Source organism: Coccinella septempunctata, chromosome 2, assembly GCF_907165205.1.
Source record: "Coccinella septempunctata chromosome 2, icCocSept1.1, whole genome shotgun sequence".
NCBI lineage: Eukaryota > Metazoa > Arthropoda > Insecta > Coleoptera > Coccinellidae > Coccinella > Coccinella septempunctata.
Window position 1 is genome coordinate 26,743,788 of NC_058190.1, and position 6,440 is coordinate 26,750,227.

Genomic DNA, 6,440 nt, shown 5'->3' on the forward strand with positions numbered 1-6,440 from the left:
CCACCCCTGAAAAAACAAAAAATTACCTTCAGAATAACTAGCTGAATCTGTAACACTACACGTCTGTGGATCTTTTAAAAAATATTGTATTCAGCTAAAGTACCCCATTTTCCAATTTTCAAAGATACTTTTTAGTTCATCAAATTCCTCGAAACGAGAAAATATGAGGAATACCTTTATTTCACGAAACGTTCAAATATTTATTATAAGTAAATTCTGGCCTTGGGTTCTTTGAATATTTGGTATTTTTATGGTACTTAATGGTCATAATGAGAGAAGTGGAAGACGTGTGGGATATCTTGTGTTCGAAAAAGATTCATAAAGTAAATGAAAAACTATGTTCCAAAATTAATTTCATTCGACCGTTTGTGAGATACAATAAAAAATAACATTTTTTATGTTTTTTCAACAGCCTGTATCTTTCAAACCGAGCCGAATCGGAAAAAATGGTAAGAGAAAAAAGTGTTTCTTTTGACCTCGAGTATCTACTGTTGAAATATTCGTACGAGTTAAAGACTTATTCTGTATATCCATTTTCTCAAATTGTCAGATTGTAGGACCTGCAAATTGCTGTAATCACGCAATAGAGAGAAAGAGAGTGTGCGTTCGAATTCATGGCAGTATGCGCCGGCGTGGTCTTCCGCCTTGAAGATTGGGGCAGGTGAATAATAAACGAAATCAATGAGGGCTACCGTTTTTTTGCTCACCAGTTGGCGCCTTTGTAGAGTGAGGTCCTGAACATAGACAAACTAATGCAAGATTTGTTTATCTACGATGACGGGGACTTGTCATTTCACCGATCATAATATTGGAGAAATTGAATATAGAAATATTTGGTTACTAATCAATATCTTGTTCGTCATGTGTGTAAGTCCCTTTCTGACAATGATTTGACTTCACTTCTTTTATAGCATTAAACACGTAATATCAATAAAAGTATTATAGATATATGGAGACCACAAACTTAATATTAATCATATAGTTGAGTCTATGATTTGGACCTCACGCTACACTAGCACATCTAGCGGCGAATTCACACGCGGTAGCCCTCAAGTTACATGTTACATAGCATCCGTTGATACGGAATCAACAAATGTTAAGATCTAAATTGAACTGGCCAACGGCCATCACTCAAAGTATCGAGACAAATACCATCCCGTCGGGAAAGAGCTAGGATATATCCTAGCTCTTTCCTGACTACGCGCGGTTTGGTTCTCATTTTACCTCATCAGAACAACGCCTATCTCGACGAAAAAGGAATGAATTAAGGTAGTTACTACACAAACGCTAGCGCCATCTGGCAGGCCTTACTCAATTCACATTGCTATGTCAGAGCCATTGTATAAAGACCAGGTCTTTATACAATGTCAGAGCCTTGAGTATTAACCCTCCTTGAGTAATGAATACTCAAAGGTCAGAGTAAAGATGTATCCATTTTGTAATGCATAAATTGGAATACAGAATTATGGAATAATTTCGATAATGTGATACTTTAGAGCAGTCGAGAAAGTGATAAATTACGGTCATGAGAACTGAAGGTAGGAGTTTAGAATGATAAGAGTCGAAGAATGTAATTTTCATGTTACTCAGTCACGAACCCTGGATGTAAAGAGAAAATTTGTCCGAAAAGATGACGATAAATTAGGTAGGAGCAGCAAGTTCTTACGATTATGTGATAATCTAAAAGTAAAAAGGGATCGCCGGAGTCGGTAAACATATCCAATATCCGGTGATAGGGATTCAGATAGGACGAAAATAATCATATATTACGATTTCTGAATATTTAGTAGTCTGGAGACACTGAGGATAAATTGAGTCTCGGAGTAAAGTTGAGTAGCTTAAGAGTGGTCTACACCGTTTTAGTGGTCAGTTCAAAAAGAGAAAACGAATATATTAAATCAGAAACCACTAGTTTATATGAGGTCCTCATTATAATTCAATTCAATCAGTTGGTCACCTCGGAAAGTAAGAAATTTTTTATTCGTCAAAAAGAGAAAAGAATAAAAAAATATTTTTTTCATTGAAGAACAAATATTCATTAATGTTATTAACTTTCCGAGGTGCAATTATCTGTTCTATGAATTTCCATATAAAAAAATTTCTCGAACAGTCTCGCCATTGGCTATAATTCGTATCCTGGTGAAATTGAAAAAAGACGTTCGTTAAGTGCTGCCATCTTTTCGACGAAAGTGGAAACTATTATTATATTCGGACGGCGAGAAAGTCCCATGGTATGAACCTCGGAATTCACTTAATGGTCGGAGAAGTCGAGCTTGAGAACTAAGATTTTGCAACGCGGAAAAAATAACCTCCAATTATTATTCGGTTCGGAAAAGACACCGGGAATAAATATTATCAGGTACAATTTTGTAGAACTTAGAAATTTCTATTAAAGTCCGGGGATAACCCATGGTAACCAATTTTAACATTTTTAAATCAGTCCAAGATAATGTTTCATTTGAAGAGGGTTCTTGACTGGCATGAAATGAATAAAGATGAAAATGAATGTGACCCTTATCTGCGGCATTTATTTCTGATGAAAAATGCTCTTTACGTTTACGGCATATTTTTCTAACGAATATATTTCACGAGATATGAGAGGTTAAAGAAATACGGCTACGTGACGGCTACTTCTACATAGAAGAGGCACGATCATTTCGATTTGGACTAGGATCGTAATAAGTGATAATATCGTAGTCCGTAGGGTTTGCTTCTGGAAGGTAACGCAAACCTTTCGGTAATAGAAGTTTGTTTTCAGTTTTCTTCATCATGGAGGTTTTTGTTACATGATTATTAGTTTTTTGAAGCTGATAATTAATTCTCATTTCTTTTCAATTTCATTTTGCACAGTGGAAAGAGCAAAACGCAGATATCCCACAAGCTGGGATATCTCCTCCAAAAACTCGTAAAATATAAATGAGCAAAACGAACGGACTGATGAGCAAAACGGAGCAAAAAGAGGGCTTTCGATCGAAACCATTTGATTATCTATATCTCGATAACGGTAAGTTGTAGAGAAAAACTAATTGCAGATTTGAAAAGAGCAAAACGCAGATATCCTATAAGCTGGGTTAAGAAAAAAAAAATTTTTCTTAAAAGAGAGAGTGAAAAAGTTGGAATTTATGGCACCTGGGGAAGGTGGATACTAAACAAAATTAATTCAGATACCTAATATAACATCAGTTCATGAAAAATCAACAAATTTCGATCTAAAACTAGACTTTCTGTATTAACAGAATTACCATTCTGTGAGGACCGTTTTTATGTTTCCAAAATTTTTTTTTCATACTCTTCTTGTTGAAAGGCATATGCTTATGCTTGTTTGTGACTATTATGAATTGACAATATGTGTTAATATTCGGTAAGAAGAAAGCTACACGTAGTTTTACACGGTTACCCCATGTTTCAGTTGAAAATAACACAGGTTACAACTAAAGTTCAACCAACTGCTAACGGCTGCACTTTGATATAGATGGATTAAACTATAGTATATCCAAATCCAAGAGGCCAGAGGTAAACATTGCAGCATGCACTGATCACGCGTCAAGAACGTGATAACGCAGAGGTGTACTAATAAATTGAATTCCGAGAGCGTTATATTTTAAAACTTTTTGAGTGTTCCAGTTCCGGTGAAAAATATGTATGCTTATCTACGAGTCTCAGTAATGAACAATTAATCTAAAGTTCCCACTTTAATAAATACTATGTATATAATATAAATGTGTAACAATATTTTTTTTGTAAAAGTGACTACCCCGTAGTGTCGTCAGAAGATGCAGAACTTCCCTCTAAGTTGACGATGACTGTTGTTATATCATCCATAATATTATCCAGTTTCCACTTGTCTACCTCAACTTTTTGTTTGACATGTTTCACGCACTTTCTCCATCTTTCGGAAGTAACCCGTGAGAGAGCCTCTTGAAAAAGATTTTGAACGTCAGCCATTTTAAATGTGGTGTTTTTATCTGCCACAAAATTCTTGACATCGGCCCAAATCAATTCAATAGGGTTCAGTTCGCAGTGGTAGGGCGGTAATCTAAGTACAGTAATATTTTGGGCCTTTGCGGTTTCATCCACGATGTATTTTTCAAAGTTTTCTTTGTTCTGCCTGACTATCTGCAACTATTGCGCTTTTATGAGGTCAGGGGTGAAATCAATATTTTTCTCCCTCAACCATTGTTGGATATCACTCTTTCTGAATTGTGAATTAGGAATTTTTTCCATTTTCCTTGAATGGTAAGGAGCATTATCTAAAACTACTATAGAATTTTCCTCCAATTTAGGAAGTATACCCTCGACCACTTTTCGAAGGACTGACCATCCATTTCTTCATGGTAGTCACCAGTTTTTTTTGGATTGGAAAGTCCAGAGTCCTCCAGTTAAAAAACCAGTGTCACTGCCAATATGACACACTATAATTCTTTGCCCTTTGCCTGGAAAAATATATTCACTTCATTTGAAAAATAATGTTGAAATTGTTTTCCACCAAAATGGTACTTACATCAAGTTTCACAAAACTTTGATTGCTCGATCAACGATTTGGCATTCGATTTCCCGAAGGAAATCATTGAAACTTTCATATTTCCGAATATATTGGAGGAGTAGCAGTTGAGAATCATCAAATGGGCGTGTATAGATAATTATTTGGTGCAAGAATGATATTCAGAATGCTTATGACCAACTTATCGACTGAAAACTAATTGACGTTCATCCGTCAATCGATCGTTGATTCTCTGATCAAGCTTTATGAAACCGAGGGTTAAACTCAAAATTCAAGACCTTCCCAGACGGATTTTTAATCCAGTAGATAATCCAGCAAGTAACGCTTGCCGAGAAGATGTAACTGTTTCATCGGTCCACACTTTGGATTTAGTATGACCGGCATTTAACCAAGTTTCATCCAAGCAGTAAATCTTCCTGTTTTCATCACGGAAGGTCCTAATTTTCGTGAGATAGTTTCTTCTCCAACATTTAATGTCGTCACGGTTCATTAAAAAACTGTTGCGTTGGCGATGTCCATATTTGAAATTAAGTTTTTTCAATATTATAGAGAAGGTACTCTTCTTAAAATTTGGCAAGTTCGAGTCTTCAACTATTTTTAATACTTTCTCTATAGTCGGGTGTTCATTTCTGAAGAAAAACTCGTGAACTTTTCGCCGTATTACATTTTTATCGAAATCTGATAAGGACTCCCATTTGGTGGTCCGATTTTGATTTGTTGCCGGAATTTATGTATTCGGAAATAATTCTCCTAACACTTCGAGCTCCAATGCCAAGTCTCTCAGCAACTCGGAGTTCTACGTCCTTTAAACACATTCCTGCATTTTGAATAATCTCAATTTCATAAGTATTCAAAATCATATCTTTTATCTCGGCACTGAAGTGTCGTTTCAGACGTATCTTTTTTGGAGGACTTAAGTCAACATGCGATTCCTCAGCAGTATCAGTACTCGACATTATCTTAAATGCTTGTAACTTGAATAACTTGCTACAACTATAAACCAATTTACGAAAGAAAAAGCAATGAATGATCTCTGCAGTTCTACACAACAATTCGCATACAATCAATGAATCAAACGTAATGCGGTTCTGCATTACTCCCACCTGCAAACATGGCGTTCCTGAAGCTTTGACCAATAAGAGGAGTACCTTAAATAAGATCACGCGTTAGTCAGTGTGTTTACGCTGGCCTCTCGGATTTGGATAGACTATAGACTGTACTATACTTCAGCTTTCAGCCACAACATATATACCAAATATCAAAGTATAGCTAGGAAAAATACAGTCAATAAAGAAACTTACAATGGCAAAATTCTGCATTTTTCATTAAACTCTTAGGTCGGCGATCATTATATGGCGAACTATACGTATCAGAAATTCACTACCAACCCGTTCTACAAAAATATACGAATGATTTGAAGGTTTAACCAAAGGAAGCGCGAAAGTTTTCGTCACATAAAATTTTCCGACAGTTTCAGATTTTCGATTGATGTCATGTAGGTTATCTATGATGTAGGTTATCAGATTAATACATAGAAATAATAATTCATGAATCTTCAGATCGTTTCATACTGAAAAAATATTTCTTAATAATTTCAGGATAATAATAAAAGGAATGATCACGCCTAAACGGTGTGGCAATGAATGCAATAATAAGGATAAATTCAGATGCATACCACCCGCTGATATGAATATCAACAATACGTGTTTTACGATCTGAATTCAACTAGCCAATTTGCCATCGTCAAGGCCCCAAATGGAGTACGCTCCATCGGAGAAAATTTGGGGCCTTGCCGATGACAAATTGGCTAGTTGAATTCAGATCGTAACACGTATTGTTGATATGCGAATTTTGTTTTTGTGGGCGATAATTTATTTATTTATTTCTCAAACAGATTACAAAATCGAAATACGAATGCAAGCCGTTGTAAAATGCCTTA

At 35.7% G+C, this 6,440-nt stretch overlaps 1 protein-coding gene across 1 annotated transcript in view; it reads right to left on the reverse strand.

Moving 5' to 3' along the window:
• Positions 1 to 5,994, reverse strand: part of LOC123308225 — a 50,227-nt gene extending 44,233 nt beyond the window's left edge. The window contains exon 1 of the mRNA XM_044890800.1: positions 5,803 to 5,994. The gene's annotated coding sequence lies outside the window, so the exon portion shown is untranslated. The remainder of the gene's footprint in view (positions 1 to 5,802) is intronic.
• Positions 5,995 to 6,440: the final 446 nt, after the last annotated feature.